General features: G+C 40.4%; 1 protein-coding gene and 1 long non-coding RNA gene across 7 annotated transcripts in view; one reads left to right on the forward strand and one right to left on the reverse strand.

Moving 5' to 3' along the window:
• LOC117272043 (epidermal retinol dehydrogenase 2-like) overlaps positions 1–18,666 on the forward strand; it is a 202,936-nt gene that overhangs the window by 58,754 nt on the left and 125,516 nt on the right. The gene's annotated exons all lie outside the window — the stretch shown is intronic.
• On the reverse strand, positions 1,688–4,697 carry LOC144465054 (uncharacterized). The gene is made up of 2 exons (XR_013492412.1): positions 3,794–4,697; positions 1,688–3,705 (listed from the first exon to the last, which is right to left on the reverse strand). It is a non-coding gene; the product is annotated as an uncharacterized LOC144465054 (long non-coding RNA).

Below are 18,666 nucleotides of genomic sequence, written 5' to 3' on the forward strand. Positions count from 1 at the left end.
ATTTGTGAAAAACGTCATCTTACATTGAAAGGGCAATGCCGCACTTCCTGTTGGACTTAGGTCAGGGGTTGAAGTGCGATATTTGTAGGTCTTGATGAGACGGACGAGCCAGTGTTGGTTTGATTTTTCTACGGGATTCCTACCGGTCGCAGCGGGCATTTTAGTGTGTCTAGGTGGCACAAAAAATCATCAGGAGGTTTTGTAAGACATCATCTGGAAGATGCCAAAAAATCCAAACCATTCGAGTTATGAAAAAGTTATACAGAAGATTTGATTAGGACGAGTTCATCTGTGATGTGTGCGAGTTTGAAGCCCATACGATAAACGGTGTAGGAGGGTTTGATTTTTTAAGTAATTTTGAAAAAGAGCATTTTTGAGGCGAAATCTTACTTTGAAAGGGAAATAGCTCACTTCCTGTTGGGTTTAGGTCATGGGTGTGAATGCGTGATTTGTAGATCTTAATGAGACGAACAAGACAGTTTTGGTTTGATCTTTCTAGGACATTCCTAGGGGCCACAGCGGCCATTTTAGTCCGCCTAGGTGGCGCTAGAGAGCCCATTTTGGCACTTTAGGGGTTAATTTTTTGATTTTCTAAAATTTTTCACCAGGTCTGACATGCATGCCAATTTTGGTGAATTTTCCCTCATGAAAAAACACTACTGAATCACTACTCATCACTACTACTAAATACCTACACAAAAACTACTGTTTCACTACTTGATTGCTATTGAGCTGTGTAGTGATTTGTGTAGTGATTTGAATAGTAATGAGTAATGTATTGGGTGATTTCACTACTGATCGCTACTGACAATTACTACATGATGCCTATTCAAATCCGTGCACAATTAAGCAATATCACACGAGAGGGAGTGATGTTGTACTGTGATATCGTCACGGCTGTGATTCGGTCGTAGGCACGAGGCCGCAGTTCAACAGTTAAATAAGCAAGGCTGATTAAGAAATGTTGAAAAATGAGGACAAAATAGATAATTTAAGCATTTTATTTGTCTTCCGCCAACAAAAATAGTTCCCTCAGGACTCCGCTGTCACCGTTGCTATGTATCGCAATCATGGTGCGCCAGGCACTTACTCTTTATACACATTTATCTGCACATTTCCATTAAATAAATAAGTCTCTGGTGACTGCATGGTGGACTGTCGCTTCACAGGCACAGCCGACTCTGCCTTCTGATCTGACAGTATATTGCTTTTCTCCTCATTGAGCTCTGCTGATGAAACACTGACAAACCTGGATGTGTGCTCAGATGCATTCAGCTTCTCCTCTCCCTCATCTTCCTCTGATGACCATTCATAGTTCAATTCAAAACTTATTTTAGGAAATAAATCCATATTTTTGGCTGTTTGACAGTGGATGAATTAATTAGCCTACAATGCAACTGCTGACCTAACTGACACTAACCGTCAGTTTTGATTTGATTGTTGATTGCAATCAGCTGTGAGGCAGAGTGATACATACAGAGTGAAATAACCGTGATGTTGTACTCCAATATCATCACGGTTTTACTGTCTCTCGACCAATCAGATTGCAGGGCCGGAACTAACTGTTGTATAATTGCTACTTAATCACTTCTGTCTCACTATTGGATTTTGGGAAATTACTATATAATCACTACCAGAGATATTGAATGAAGCGAGATACCCAACTCAGCTCTGACAGGCTCTGATTGGAGGGAGAGCTAACCACACCCACTTAGGAGACAGGAAGAGTAACCGTTTTCTTAACATTGGATAAGCCTACAGTTGGGTATCTCCCTTCATCCAATATCTCTGTCACTGCTCATTCCTTCACATTTATTATTGAATAACTACACAATGCTTACACATTTACTGCTGTATGCCTTCACAATCCCTATGGAATTACTACATCCTTTTGCGTATGTAGTGTTTTATCACTACTCATCACTATTGAATTACTTTTTATTTCTACACAAACCCTTTTGAATTACTATTGAAACTGTACATGATTATCACTTAATCACTTCTGTCTCACTATTGGATTTTGGGAAATTACTATATAATCACTATGCATTCCTTCACATTTATCATTGAATTACTACACAATGCTTACACATTTACTGCTGTATGCCTTCACAATCCCTATGGAATTACTACATCCTTCTGCATATGTAGTGTTTTATCACTACTCATCACTATTGAATTACTTTTTGTTTCTATACAAACCCTTTTGAATTACTACTGAAACTTTACATGATTACTACTTAATTACTTTTGTTTTACTATTAAGCAATGACTACATATAAACAACTCATTCCTTGACTTTTACTCTTAAATTACAACATTCTTACAATTTCTGATGATGAAACTGTCCCATTCATTACCATTTACCAGTTCAGTATCATGGTTCAGTTAGTATTCAGGTGAGACGTGAAACCAGGGTGTAAAATATCATACAATTTTATTGCAAATTATTACATACATTAATTACACTACATATTTGTAAATATCATGGTTAAACATACCACATGATGAACCACTCGTCTCTGTGATGAACCAGAGCCATGCTCATGTTCAGAGTGGTTCCTCTGTAATGACAAAAAAGCAAAAAAAAGTGGATCAATTCACAACCTTATTTTTATTTTTATGAAACATACTTACAAAGTTCAGTGTCTTACCTTCCTGCCCGACTGTACATACGTCCACTCAGGAGGGGGGGCCCGTGGAACTACGACCTCCTCCACCACAATCACACGTGGAACCACCTTTGGCAGAGACTTGGGAGACACCGGGTGCGACACCTGTGGCTTAGGTGCTGGTATCTCCAGGTGCTGTTTGGTGGCAGCCAACAGCGACTCCACGAGGATAGGCATCCCCATGTCGTCACTGGGGTGCACCTACAAACACTAAACAATGACAAAAAAAAATTTAAATATTATTTGAAAAATGTGACTTTTACTGTCAAACATACTGTGTTGAATAATTTTCTATTTATGATATGAAAATAATATATTCTACTTACACCATCACAGCACCACAGCTTGCGGTTGTTCAGGGGGAAGCGGTCAGCGTGGTGAAAATATTTCACACCTTAAAAAAAAAGGAACAAGAAAAGAAACAGTTTTTGAAAAACACATTTTAAAAAGGCAATGTCAACTTTCTTATTAGAAAACCATAATAGGTATAATATTAGAAATTATATGTAAAATATATAATTCTCATAAGCCTTCATAAAACTGTTTAGAACCATGTATCATTATTTTCAAACATACCGAGACGTGTTGACACGTGGTGAAATTCCTGCCGGAAAAACTCTTGGATATCCCCCGGGACTGTCAAGTGTGGGACAAGGTCCCAGCGAAGACCTAAACAAAATAATAATGGTTAATGACAAAATCATATTGACCTGTACACATCTGCCTCATTAAAAAGAATACATGAATAACCTACCTGTGCAGTCGGCCTAACGCTGCAGACAGTGGCTGGGTATTGGCCAAAAGCTATGCCTCCTTGCTTAGGCGTCTTGCTGGCCGTCAGGTTGTTCCCAGGGGCCATGACACAGACAGCATCAGAGATCCGAGGAAGAACAGCATTTTCATTCTCAGTCCTGAGCTAGTCAGCGCACACCCCTGGAGTGGACATGACGCCAAAGGTGTAGCAATCCTCTGGCATCAGCACAATCCCATCTGCAAGGGAGTGCAGATGGGACGCCCCTACAAGAAGAACAAGCTGGAACAAAAGACAGGATTTCTCTTAGGCTGAAAATACACAACTAAAACTTCTAATCATCAGTGAAATCTTCATGAATTGTACATACCGTCTTGCCTGGGACCTCAACTGGAATGACCAATTTATGCTGGCGCCCAGTGTGCTCAGTAATTGACCATTTGTGCACTTTGTAGCACCACCCTGTGCCACAAGCTGTTGATGAACATAAAATGGTTTAAAAAAAAAAAAAAAGAGACCAAATTCAAAGTTCAGGCACTTCAACACAATATATGAACTTTTCAAGACTATAAAAATACACAAAGTTAGGAGTTTAACTGAGTCATTCAGCAAGGATATACATGAAAAGTTGATTTTAAGAAGGCATGCCACATACATGCACCAGCGTCACTGGAGGCCAACTGTCGCTCCGCCATCCTCCACTTAGCCGCCTCAGAGTGACGGTAGGACTTGCCACGGGGCATCTAAAATTATAAAGACCCAGTTATTAAGCATATTAAAATCAAACTGATAATTTACTAATGATTTGACATTGACAGCAGCTGACACAAACACACACACACACACACACACACACACACACACACACACACACACAACTGATACACTTTTTTGATTGACAAGGCCAAACAGTTTCACGACCACACTGCATTCTAACTTCTTCTTCAAATACTGTCTACTTGTATTATTAAATCAATTATGTCCACAAACACATAAAGCTTTAATTACATTGGAACATGCTTTGTTAAACACAGTAGGCTATATCACAGAGCACTGGACAAATGTAATTCATTTTCAGACATTAAACATGAGAAGATTATTTCAATTGGACATTCTCATTTCCCAGAGGACTCAGTTTAAGCATTAATGAGTGTTACACGCCAGTAATATGAAGTTATTTACGTGTTTTGCGGTTAATTATAATGTGGATCTGTTCATCCCTGCATGCGGAGGCAAACAGGCAGATGAGCTTCGTTTCCTGCTAGACTGTGTGCGACTCATTCATCCAAACTTTGCAAACATGGTCAGGATTTGTAGAGGACATATGTACGTTGTTCCCTATAAAATGTAGTTACTATAAATAAATGCATCTCTGTGCAGAGAGGGAACTATGAAAAAATGCTCCGTTCGACACCCCTCTCCCCTAAGTTATAACACATCACTCTCTGGCCGAGTCAGAGAACAATGGCGGCTAACTAGCCGCTACGCTAACTACCCACTAAGTTACGCTAGCTTACTAAGATAAGCTAATGGCAAAACATTGCAATTTAATCACTGAATATTCCACAGTTTAAAAACAACCAGTGTGAGCTGACGCAACACCTAAAATACTGCACTCTCCTGCTGAGTCAAAGGATGCTGGGGGCTAAGTAAGTCCTACGCTACCTAGCCGCTACGCTAACTAGCCGCTTTGCTAACGAACGGCTACGCTAACGAACTGCTACGATATCTTACTGAGCTGAGCTAGTGACAATACATTCCAATTGATATAATGTAGGTACACACATAGTTTATATAGCATACAAACCCACATGTAATGTCAGAAGCACGAGCAACATTCACAAAATGACTACGCTACAAGCAAGCTCCTACCACTTACCGTAATGACTGCCATGTCCTTCGGTGAAGAGGGACAAACAATCACAACGCAGCGCCGGGGAACAAGGTGGAAGCTCCAAACGGAATGTCATTGGATAACATGATCCTTAGCTAAGCCCCGCTCCCTTGGTTACTGTTGCTATGTCTTTCAAGCATTCACTGCCAGCCACGCTTTATGCATAAGAACTACAGAGAATGACGCAATATAGTATCGGTTTCAAAGTAAATATCAGAAATTTCTTGGAAAACTGTTAGGAGATATTAGAGACAAGCAGTCAAAAGATAAGACATTTTTGACTTGAGCATCTTAGTGATAAAGCCATCATCAATGGAGCTCCGATACTGTGATTCACCACGACAACAGGGGAGAAAACTTCCGGGAAAAAATACGCAGCTACGGTCATCAAAAGAATTACTGACAGAGTTAATGCGTAACTCATATTAAATGTAACATCACTTTCTTTTCATATTAGCCTTTGAGAAAGTCATTAAATGTTGTTCAGTGTTTTTAATAATTGGGTGAAAATGAAATTTAAAACAGACCCATGATTGCTCCTCACTTTGGTTTTATTCATATTCCACATATTAAACAAAGTAAAAGTTTACTCAGTCGCTATTTCAGCTTGAGTAGCTTTTACCACCAACAGATGCTGATTACCACACATATAGTCTCCTAACATCCTGTTGAGTAGATGAACATGTGGAAAAAAGCACAGGTGGTGGTCACCTCCACCTCCACCTCCACCACATCCAACAAAAGGCCGAGAAGCTGGTCCTGAGCCAGGTCGCTGGATGACCAGAGCCTCAGGTCATCACTCACCCCCAGGTCCCCAGGGCCTAGAGGCTATTAATGTTACCCATAATGTTGCAGCAAATTAGAAACACAGACATGGAAAGGGAGTTGTTGACAAAACTAAAAAAATAAATGACTACTGATTGTTGTTTTTGTATCTGTAGAGTTTGTTAAATTACAAGGTGTGGAAATCACAAAATCAACGCCAAATTGAAAAATTTGAATCAAAATGGCCAACTTCCTGTTTGTAGTAGAGCATTGGTGGCAGAGACTTTTTTGTGCGTCTGGGCAACTTACACATATGTACACATTTTCATCTTCCTACTCTTATCTCACTATAATTGTCAGGGCAGTGTTTCCTGACTAGTCCAACAGGAAAACAGTTGTCACATCTGACTGATTATAGCTCTACCTCCCCTCTTAGAGACTTAAACAATTGCTTTTTTTTAATTTATCTACAAGGACTGCAGATAGGGCAGAGGACAGTCTGCCATTTTTATTTGAAAACTGTTATTATTTCTTTTTATTTGCTGAACACCATATTCTATTATTCAGATTAAAGACCCCAAAAGATATTTCTGTGTCCTGTGCTGGTTTAATTTCACCAGGCTACAACTGTTTTTGTAAATTGTGTGTGTGGTTGGATAATTATAAAGTAATAAATCATTTCAGTTAAAAAAAATTCTGTTGTGTTTTCAGTTACTGTATTATGTATTATCACAAATATCCTTTAATTTTATTGAATTGTAAATGTATATGAATGATCAGTGGAATATCCCGAAATGAAATCCCTGAGAAATTACCTTCGCTTCTATATATAAAAAACAAAAAACAATTTTACAGTAGGCTCTCATCGTCTATTCTGAACACTATGATACTTAAGATACACACAGAGCCTCATGAAAAACTACTGTGTGTATACACATCAAGTATGTATATTCAAGCACTAAAATCTAATTGATCACTATTTAAAATATGTAGTGTTGCTGTAGTGTTGTGACTACATATTTACTATACAAACAAGTAGTAAAATCTCTACATAATCACTATTTAAATGCCTGTGTAATGAAGCAGTAGTGTTTTAACAGCTCTTTCACTACTCTGCTTGGTTACTACTGGAAACACTACTGTTTACTAGGCTACAAAACTCTACTGGTGTGTCATGAGTAGTGTATAAACTACAGATTTACTACACAATTACTACAGGTGACTACACAGCCACTACTACACGAATAGGTTTTGTGTAATAATTTAATAGCAGTTTTTCATGAGGGTTGGAGCATGTTTAGGGGGTCAAATTCCAGTTTTAAGGGGCGGCGGAAGAAAGAAAGAATGAAAGAAAGAATAATTAAAGCTGCAAGCAGCGTTGGGCGGGACCTCGCACTCGCGCCCGTTTCGGCCCCCAGCTTATGTCGTCATTGTGAATTATTTAGAAATATCAAACATATTGCCACAAACATCAGAAAATCCTTACAGAGCTGAACATTTTGATGTTTGAATGCTTTCTGTAGCTGTACGTATGTAGAAGTGATGTCACAATATGCAAATTAGATGAGTTAATTTATTCCCATCAGATTCCTCTTCCTTTATTTTGAGGAAGAGATGACAAAAACAACACAAAAGAAAATAAATCTACTGTGTAAATATGTTCAAAATGTTGTTTTACTGAGATTTATGAAATCCAATATGGCCGCCGCCAAATGACGCCACAATATGCAAATTAGATGAGTTAATTTACTCCCATGACAAACTTTGGGTCATGATGAATATTTTTCTCATTTATAGTATGCCTTTATCTCTCACCACTTTCAAGCCATAGTCTTTTGAAATGTTGAAATGAAAATGGAATATTTTCCTAAATAAACTCTGGCACCAAAAGGGTTAAAATGGAGAATGTGCCCCTGTCATGTCTGCATGTAAGATTAGACACGCACACACATGTTTCTGTGAGTTTGTGTGTGACAGTGGTTGCCATGTGCACACCTGGCAGAAGAGCAGAGACAGACAGAGACAGAACACAGAGAAGAGACCTGTTTTAGTGGAGATTTAACTCCTCGAACAAGTTCTTCCCATTCCCAAACCGTTGATAAAGTTATACAGAAGATCTGTTTAGCAGCAGTTGAGGTGGCATGTGTGCGTCTTTAAAGCCAATACAATAAACGGTGTAGGAGGAGATGTTTTTTTTAAGAGCATGTTTGAGGCGAAATCTTACTTTGAAAGGGCAAATAGCTCACTTCCTGTTGGATTTAGGTCATGGGTGTCAGCGCGTGATTTGTATGTGGAACACGCCAGTTTTGGTTTGATATTTCTACAACATTCCTACGGGCCACAGTGGCCATTTTGGTGCGCCTATGTGGTGCTAGAGAGTCCATTTTGGCACTTTAGGGGTTAATAATGTGAATTTGCTGTTTCAAATGAAGATTCTGCTGCTGTAATCTGTCCTTTAAAGATTGTGAGACACATAGACAGAGAGAGCCGTGTGAGCGTGTCTGTGTGTGCAGCTGTTGTCATGGCGATTAATGACTTGCCTGCACCTGAGGTGCACACAGAGAGCTCATGAGAGCAGATCAGCAAAGGCTGTTTAATATGGATTTTAACTCCTCGAACAAGTTCTCTTGATGGTGAGAGAGAGCCACTTCTCGTGAACGCACGTGTTGTGTTTTATATTTCTAGAGTCAAAAATGTGGTCAGAGGAGCGAGTTTAAAATGTGTTGCACCTCAGCTGTTTCCAGAAATTTCTCCTCTGAGTTTACATGGGAGTGAATGAGAAAAAAATCAGCTCTCCCTTCGCTTTGGAGCCACTCAGCAAAAATGTGTACATGTGAGAGATTCCATGTCAACATATCTGTGAGCAGGACAAATTTTCCTACGTTTTGTGGTATAAATTGTGTATGTACAGTGAAAATTGTGGCCATGGCAGCGAGTTAAAGACAAAAGTTTTAGACGATTTTTAGAGCTCTTTCCACTCTAGCTCACAGCATTCCATGCAATACACACCCATTATAAACTGACAATTTCTCCACTTTTGCTCATGGTACTTTGAGAGGCACAGATTAAAAACGGTAAAAGATATGAAAAAGATGAAAACAGGTCTGAATAGATGAGATCTGTGGCAACATTTGAGAGTTGGAATGGAGTCTGTAGCTCAAAGTATGGAGACACTGTAAAGGCTAGAAAAAGCCCAAAGATTGGTCTCTTTCTCCCCCCTGCTGCCATTCATTTCCTATGGGACAGCTTTCGAAGATCGTCAGGACGTTTTTCTGACATCTCACCTTTAGGAGCCCATAAAATCCAAACTAATCGAGTAATGAAAAAGGTATAAATAAGATCTGATTAGAAGGAGTTGATCTGTCATCCGTGCAAGTTTGAAGCCGATAGGATAAACGGTGTATGAGAAGAAGATTTTTTAGGAAAGGCAGTTTTAAGGCCAAATCTTACTTTGAAAGGGCAAATAGCTCACACATTTAGGTCAGGGTTGTGAGCACAAGAATTGTAGGGCTTGACGAGATGAACGCATCAGTTTTGGTTTGATGTCTCTACGACCTTCCTACAGGCCACAGCGGCCATTTTAGTGTGCCTCCGGGCTCGGTCCCTAATAATAACAATAAACGCACCAAAAACAAGAGGGTCCTCGCCTTTCAGCCGAGGCCCCTAATAATCATTTGAAAAACAATAGGGACCTCGCAGGTCTCCTGCTCGGGCCCTAATTAAATCTGCAAGCAGCTGTGATCAGGCCCTCACTCCCCCATGTAACCGTGGGGGCCTGAGGCACGTGGGGGCTGTGGTGCGACAAGAGAAGGGCGAAAAAACCTGGCAGGAGCAAAAAAAAAGCAATGTTTCATTCATCCACCAGGTGGCGCTACAAGTGTAACTAGATGAGGCCAGGTGCGTTTAGGGGTGGACCCTCATCACACGTGAAATTTCGAGCAAATCGGATTATGCATGAAGGATTTATACCAAGTTGATGTTCCATGGCGAAGAATGAAAAGTTGCCACCGCCGACGTGGCAGCCTGCAACATGACAGGACACGTGTGTCACTGTGGAGATTCATCGACTTGATCGTCATGTGGCCACAAAATGTAGTTGATTAGGTCAGGAGCTTGAGGTTGGTGTTTGTCAGTGTAAAAGATGGCATTTCCTGTTTCCACAAGGGGGCGCAATGAGCAAGATGGCCTTATCATATACAGAAATTATGAAGCAGTTTGGATGAATTATGTGGGAGAGAGAACTGCTTGAATATGCATGGCGATGGATCAAAAATGTTAGCGCCATAGCAGCCACGCCCTTTGACCTACAGACATGCAGAGCACAATTTTCGATCAGCATGGTCTCTGGATGATCTGTAAAAATAATTGAAGTTGATTGGATGAAATCCCTAGGACTAGTTAGTTAAAATACAACATGTGTAAATCACGCCAAAATGACAAGTCAAAATCAAAATTGCCGACTTCCTGTTTTGAGTAGACCATTTTGAGAGACTTTTATGTGCATCTGGACAACATACACATGTGTACCAATTTTCATGTTCCAACTCCAAAAAAACCCCTGTGGGGAGGGGTTTTTGAAAATTTGAAGGGGGCGCTATAGAGGCTTTTTGTCCCCCCCATGGGCGCCCCTATCAGATGTAAGAGCTCGCAATTCTTGACCTGTGCATCAATTTTCATGAGGAGATGAGGTCAATGAAGCCATCTACTGTTATTATACACATATGACTATTGTCACACAAGTATACTGTCAGATATTAATATATACTTTCAACATATTGTACCACAGTAGCCAGAACTATAACTATAATATTATTACTTTCATTAATGTTGTTGTAAGCTACTGTCATTACCTGCATCTCTCTCTCTCTCTCTCTCTCTCTCTCTCTCTCTCTCTCTCTCTCTCTCTCATTGTGTCATACAGATTACTGTTAATTTATTATGCTGATCTGTTCTGTACGACATCTATTGCACGTCTGTCCGTCCTGGAAGAGGGATCCCTCCTCAGTTGCTCTTCCTGAGGTTTCTACCATTTGGCCTTCCATTTTTAAGGCTAACCAATGGTTTGCATCTTGTGATACACCCTCTGTATTTATTCTAGTGAAGTCTTGTCTTGCTTACAAGAGCAGCAGGATGAAAGCTGAAGTGTTTGGGGCTACATTATCTGCTCAGATTCAACCAAATGCTTCAAATCTCATTGGACGATGCTTCACAGTGCAGTTGGACATTGACCTGAAGCATATTGCAAAAGCAACCAAAGACATTTTTAAGGCAAAGAAGTGGAATGTTCTGCAATGGCCAAGTCATATCATCTGACCTGAATCCAACTGAGCATGCATTTCTCTTGCTGAAGCCAAAACTGAGGGCAAAACACAAGCAGGAAGTGCAGACGGCTGCAGTAAAGGGCTGGCAGAGCATCACCAGGGAAGAAACCCAGCATCTGATGATGCCTATGTGTCCAACACTTCAGGCAGTCATTGACTGTAAAGGATTTGCAACCAAGTATTAAAACTGACTGTTTAATTGATGATTATGTTAGTTTGTCCAAATACTTATGAGCCCTTAAAGTTGGGGGGCTGTGTGAAGAAATGGTTGTCATTCCTACACGGTTCATACTACATTTTTGAAAAAAGCTTTAAATGAAAGCTGAGAGTCTGCACTTTAAGCAGGTATTCATTGTTTCATTTAAAACCCATTGTGGTGGTGTACAGAGCCAAAATGACAACAACTGTATCATTGTCCAAATAATTATGGACCTGACTGTATAAATGTTTTCAGGGCAGAACTAATATGAATCATCTGAAGTTTGATGGAGATCAGAACATTTACGGCAACAATACAGCAATTTCCTGTTTCATGGTGAGACCTCAAAATTAAACCCTCTGCAGCACGTATTCACACTAATGATATATTATGTTTGTGTACATCAAATACACACCACAGCACTGAAATTTCCGGTTAATCCAAAGATAAGTGTCTGGTAAGAAGTACTTCCTTTCACCACTAGGTGGCGCTATGACTATCACGGAATATTGTCATATAAATGTGTTCAGGGTGGGACAAATATGAATCATGTCAAGTTTGGTGGACAACAGACCATTTACTCCAAATTTATAGCAATTTCCTCTTTCATGGCGAGACATCAAAACTAAATCCTCTGCAGCGCACGTGGACACTAATGATACGTCATGTTTGTGTACATCAAATACAGACCACAGCACTGAAATTTCAGGTGAATCCAAAGATAAGTGTCTGGTAAGAAGTACTTCCTTTCACCACTAGGTGGCGCTATGACTATCACGGAATATTGTCATATAAATGTGTTCAGGGTGGGACAAATATGAATCATGTCAAGTTTGGTGGACAACGGACCATTAACTCCAAATTTATAGCAATTTCCTCTTTCATGGCGAAACATCAAAATTAAACCCTCTGCAGCACACGTAGACACTAATGATATGTCATGTTTGTCAACATCAAATATAGACCACAGCATTGAAATTTCAGGTTAATCCAAAGATAAGTGTCTGATAAGAAGTACTTCCTTTTGACACTAGGTGGCGCTATGATTATCAGACAATATGGTAATGAGAATGTGTTCAGGGCGGGACTAATATGAATCATGTGAAGTTTGGTGGAGATTGGACCATTTATGCCAGAGCTATAGCAATTTAGTTTTTCATGGCGAGACCTCAAGATTCAACGCTCAGCAGCGGGTGCGCCATTCAACATTTGGCAAATCCTGTGATAACTTTTGGTCACAACGTAGTCATGCTTACATACACCAAGTTTGGAGCCAATCTGATTAAATCTGTAGGACAAGTTCGTTAATTTACAAGCCCTGGAAATGGGCAAAAAGGCACAAAAGTGGCATTCAAAACGGCGGACTTCCTGTTGGGTTTGGAGCATGGCTCCAAGAGACTTTTTTGTACGTAATAGAGTGTTACAGGTGCCTACCAAGTTTCATACATGCAGGTCAAAGCAGCTTTGGGGCTGCTTAATTGAAATATTCTAGGGGGCGCTGTTGAGCCATCTTGGTGCATTAAAGCACAAAAATCACATCTGACAACAGGACTTGTGACCTGTGATGTGTATGCCACGTTTGGTGAGTTTTCAAGCATCCCTTGTCCCTTCAAAACAACATTGTGTTTGATGGTGAACAAGGCGGTGCCACGGTGACAGCGTTTGATGAAACCTAAAAAGCTTAATTTTTAAACATCATCAAGGTCTAAGGACTTAGACCAGCAAGTTTGAGTTGCGTCTGATTAACCTGCTAGAAGCGGGACATCAAAGAATGTATAAAGTAGCTTTCTGTTGCCAGAAAGTGGCGCTATGGCGGTGATTCAAAATTCCTCTGTAGATGTGTTCAGGGCTGGACTGTCATCATGTGTGAAGTTTTGGCAAGATATTCCCATGTGGAGTCAAGTTACAGCAACGTTTATCATCACGGCGAAACATTAAAGTTCGCCGCCAGGCCGTGGCCACGCCCTTCGACGAAAACTCACAGTTTCCACAATAAAGCATCATCAACGTCTTATGACTTTTTTCACCAAGTTTGAAGTGGATCTGGTCAAGTCTGTAGGAGATGTACATTAAAGTCTGAAACATGACATTTCCCATTGCCAGTAGGGGACGCTATGTTTATCTCTAATTATTGACATGTAGATGTGTTCAGGGCGGGACTGTCATCAATCCTGTGAAGTTTGGCCAAAATTGGACCATGTATGCTGGAGTTATAAACTACTTCCTGTTTAGTGGTGAGACCCCTAACTTTGACGCCATTCCACGGTCACATGCATTGACGAAAACTCAAGCTTTTGATAACTTTTCATCTTCAAGGTCTTGGGATGGGACAGACCAAAGTTTGAAGTCAATCAGATGAAATCTCTAGGACTAGTTGGTTCATTTATGACCCCTGGAAATGGCCAAAAATGCACCATAATTGCACAGTAAATTCAAAATGGCTGACTTCCTGTTGGGTTTAGAGCATGCCTCCAAGAGGCTTTTTTGTACGTCTCTGGGCGTTACATAAGCCTGCCGAGTTTCATACATGTAGGTTAAACTAGCTTCAGGGGCTGTTTCCTCAAACTTTTGTAGGGGGCGCTACTGAGCCATTTTTTTGGAACCCGCACACGAGACCCTTAAAATATCAAATTTCACCAGGTCTGAGATGTGTGCAAAGTTTCATGAGTTTTCGGGTATGTTAAACCTCCCAAAAAGGCAATTCATTTCGAGGAAGAATGATAATAATAATAATAATAATAATAATACTAATAATAATAAATCCTTGCATTTCAATAGGGTCCTCGCACCTCTAGGTGCTCGGGCCCTAATAATAAAAAATCCTTGCATTTCAATAGGGTCCTCGCACCGCTAGGTGCTCCGGCCCTAATAATAAAAAATCCTTGCATTTCAATAGGGTCCTCGCACCGCTAGGTGCTCCGGCCCTAATAATAATAATAATGATAATAAAAAATCCTTGCATTTCAATAGGGTCCTCGCACCGCTAGGTGCTCCGGCCCTAATAAACAGCGCGATTTCAATAGGGTCCTCGGACGACTTCAGAGTCACTCGGGCCCTAATTAAAGCAGCAAGCAGCTGTGATCGGGCCCTCGCTGTCTTGCGCCATTGCGGGGGGCCAGCAGCACCCATCACTGAAGCGGTTATGTGAAAACTCCTTTTCACGTTTCATCTTCCTACTCCAAGAAAACCCCTATGGGGAGGGGTTTTTGAAAATTTCAAGGGGGCACTATAGAGGCATTTTGTCCCCCCCATGGGCGACGCCCGTATCAGATGTAAGAGCTCGCCATTCTTGACCTGTGTATCAATTTCGTGAGGATATGAGGTTGCTGAAGCCATCAAAAAGCCAAACATATTTGGCGGCGAGGACGGCACCATAGCGGCCACACCCCTTGACATAGAGAAAAGCTTTTAAAAACAGTTGATCAGCATGGTCTCAGGGGCTGAGGCTGCCGAGCAACCAGGGGCTGCGGGGAGATACAGAGCAGGCATGGATTGGTGGTGTAAATGTGGGGCTTACTGGCCACCTTATTAGGTACACCTGTGCAATCTAATACAATCCAATACAACAGCTCTGCCACACATTCTATGTTTACAAAGCTTTTACATTTTCATCTTTTGTCAGAAAGGTGATTATTCTACTTTTTTGTTGAGGTCGTAGTGGGTGGTGTTGGTTTACTGGACTGCAATATATTTATAAGTGTTCCTAATATTTTGTCCCCCTCAAGGCCACCCCAGTACACCACCACCATTCACTATGACCTCAATAATAAACAAAGTAGAATCATCACTTTCTAGACGACGTCAACAATAACCGAAAATTTATAAGCTTCGGGGAAAAAATCATGGTATAGTCGTTCTACTGGATTGCATTAGATAACACAGGTGTACACAAAGTGGCCAGTGACTGTATGTTACATACATACCGTATTTTCTCAAATAGTAGCAAGGGCTACTATTAACAAAAAAATAGTTTGGGGCCAGGCTACAATAGGGGCAGGCTACTATTTGAAGGAGGCTTTTAATAAAAGAAAAAAAAAATCACAGCCAAATTTGAAAATACAAATACTGTATTTTTTTTAAATTTTAACAGCAGAAATATTGATGTAAACTTGTCTTTACAGTAAAAATGTATATTTTCTATATAGTATTACAAATAAAGTACTGTATTATTTACAGTAACAAACTTTACTTTAACAGTAAAAGTAGTTTTTTGTGTTTCTGTAAATCACCACTATTTACTATTTACTACAGCACAGTGTACTAGTTGTCCTGCCTTGAAACAGTGAATCATCTCATCCTCTGTCCCATCTGCAGCCACCGTGATGCCACACACCTTACAAGACAGCATGCCACAAATTAATTTTAAAAGTAGGCTACATTCATAATTGTGACTTTTTATCTCACAATTTTGATTAGGAATGGCGATTTTTTTTTTCCATTACTGGCAAAAATGGGCTTCCATAGATAAAGGTGGCATGGTAAAAATATCAGTGCCAGAGGCGGTCCTGGCTAGTTTTACGCCCTGGGCGAACCATCCCTCGGCGCCCCCTGCCCCACCCCCCACGGTACGATACCAGTAAAAGTATCACGGTGTTCTGAGTAGTATCACGATACCACAGCAAGAATGAGGCAGATGTGCCTTTTGTCATTTATAAAAAGATAAATCACTTTTCTATAATACATCAATATTTCAAAGGAATAAATTACTTACTGACTTATTCATACTTCAAAAACAGCATCAATAAGTGATTAACATAGGGGGGAATCAAAATAAAATAAAAAAATAAAATAAAAATCAACCAGCCACTCTCCTCCCCTGACAAGTAAAGAACAGTGTAAGTAAATAGCAGTCCCTAAAGTGCGGTGAGGTTTGTGGGCTGTTACCTAGGGTGACCATATTTTGATTTCCAAAAAAGAGGACACTCGGCCAGCCACGACATAGCCTATTTAAATGATACTCGCAGTTTACTCAAATTTTAATATATTTAAAATTGATATGTATGGATAGAAAATTCAGTTATATTACAAAATAATATCTCTCAAAGACAGAAATTCAGATAGGCCTCTATAGGGGACACATACACACACTAAAGTGTGGCGATCCAAGTCAGATGGTACCCAACTCGTTACAAAATTGTGTTCGGGCTTGGGTCGCATTCGGTCAGCTTTCAGTAAAAATGTAGTGGAAAAATAAATAAAATCCTATTGTCTGTCCTGTTTATTGGTTGGGCACTGTTATTTACGTGACAACACCTGAACATAACACACGCAGACACACATTGGCTGTTTGTTTCTACCTCTCCCCACACTGGAAGTCTAGGACCTCCAGCCACCCGCCTCCGCCTTGATTAAATGCTGAAAATAAAATAAAATAGAGTGAGACAGGTTTTTCCTATTTTATCTTATTTTGTTTTATGTCTCCGTCTCCTCTCGCTGGAAGCGTCGGACCTCTCGCCTCCCGCTCCTGCCTCCTGCCTCCTGCTCCCGTCTCAAACACGGAGGTCTCACTCTCCAATGAGCACCCACGGCGCACGCCCGGCCTGTTAATATGGGCCCTAGGCGTTTTTGGGGTATTTTTACTGCCTTTACTTTTAAGCTGCCATCATTTTATGTCTTACTATGTGCCTGTATTTTATATTAATTTTTATATCAATGAAAAAAAAAAATGTGACTAAATTCTTACATTTTTACATGTATCTCACCATAGCAAATTGGAAAATGACATATTCTGCCATATATGAAGAGGGGAGACTCTCTGGAATCTGGCAATATAAGAACCATGATGGTGAGACATTCTGTCACTTCACAGCTGTCCAAAACGTGTTTTGTGTCAGGTGGAAAATGATTGGCAGTATTTTTTCATTATTGCAAGAAATTCCATTGACTCATTCACAAGTCCAAAATGTGTTTTATCTGAAAGAAACATGCAATATTTACATCTAAGATCATAGAAAAATAGTCAACCAAGCGCAATGATGTCCTTCAAGATAATATTTGCCACTTTATTTGCAGTAAACAAAGTTTGTTGTTGTTTTTCAGTTTCAGTTATATACTGGGGGGGCGTTTTGGGCATTGGGGGGATCACATGTCCCCCTCAATGTATATGGCTACGGCGCTGTCATGTATGCATAATTAGGCTGCAGTTGTCTGGGTGCGCAAAGGTGAAGTGGCTGGTTTTGTCATACAAAGTTTGATGGAGTGTCAACTGGACAATATGGAAATATTTGCATCTTGAGAGCCGGACTACAAATGTGGATAGACAGGGAGAAACACAGGCAAGCCTAAGACGTGGTAAGATACGATACTCCTCACTATATGAAGTGACTGATAACAAGATCTGTATAATGGGTTGTAAAGAAATTCGTCAGGTTTTTATTTTGTAGACAATTAATCTGTATTCATAGCGTGATGGGATGACAGCACAATGATGTGTATGGTATCATTGGAAAGCTCTGCTCCTGCGCTTTCATGTGATATGTGTGGTATTTCTGTGCGATGCTGCATTCGCGAGTAATCTATCCAAGAGTAATGTGTGTGCAGAGCTGTATGAAAGCTCTGTTATCGTAATTTTAGTGTAACTTTATCATTTTTTTTGCTGTGAAAACATTTGGAAAGCTACGATTCCGCTGTTTCATGTGATATGCGTGGCTTCTCGCTGTGACGCACGGTCGCGGAGAAAAACCATAGCGAAGAACAGGTATGAATTTGGACGCACTATGCGTTGTTCGGGCCCGTAGGGTTAAATATAAATGGAAAAAATACAAATTAAAACATGATTGGATGTGCAAATATACTAAGTGAACTGTTAGGACTTCCCACAGCTCCTCTTTCGTCTTTGCTGTCTCTGTGACACAGATGTTCTTGAGCCTGTTGCACTGATTCTGGATGGACTCCTTGGTCTGCTGCTGCTGCATTTTCCCCAAAAAACGGGACAAATTGTGTCCGAGGAGAGATTTTTTTTTTCCCGGGACAGCTGATGAAAAAAGAGAACAATTCTGGGAAAAACAGGACGAGTGGCAACTCTATATGCCTCGCGGCGTATCCCCCCGACATTTGTTGGGAAT

Source organism: Epinephelus lanceolatus, chromosome 12 (genome assembly GCF_041903045.1).
Source record: "Epinephelus lanceolatus isolate andai-2023 chromosome 12, ASM4190304v1, whole genome shotgun sequence".
In the NCBI taxonomy this organism is placed as follows: Eukaryota; Metazoa; Chordata; class Actinopteri; order Perciformes; family Serranidae; genus Epinephelus; species Epinephelus lanceolatus.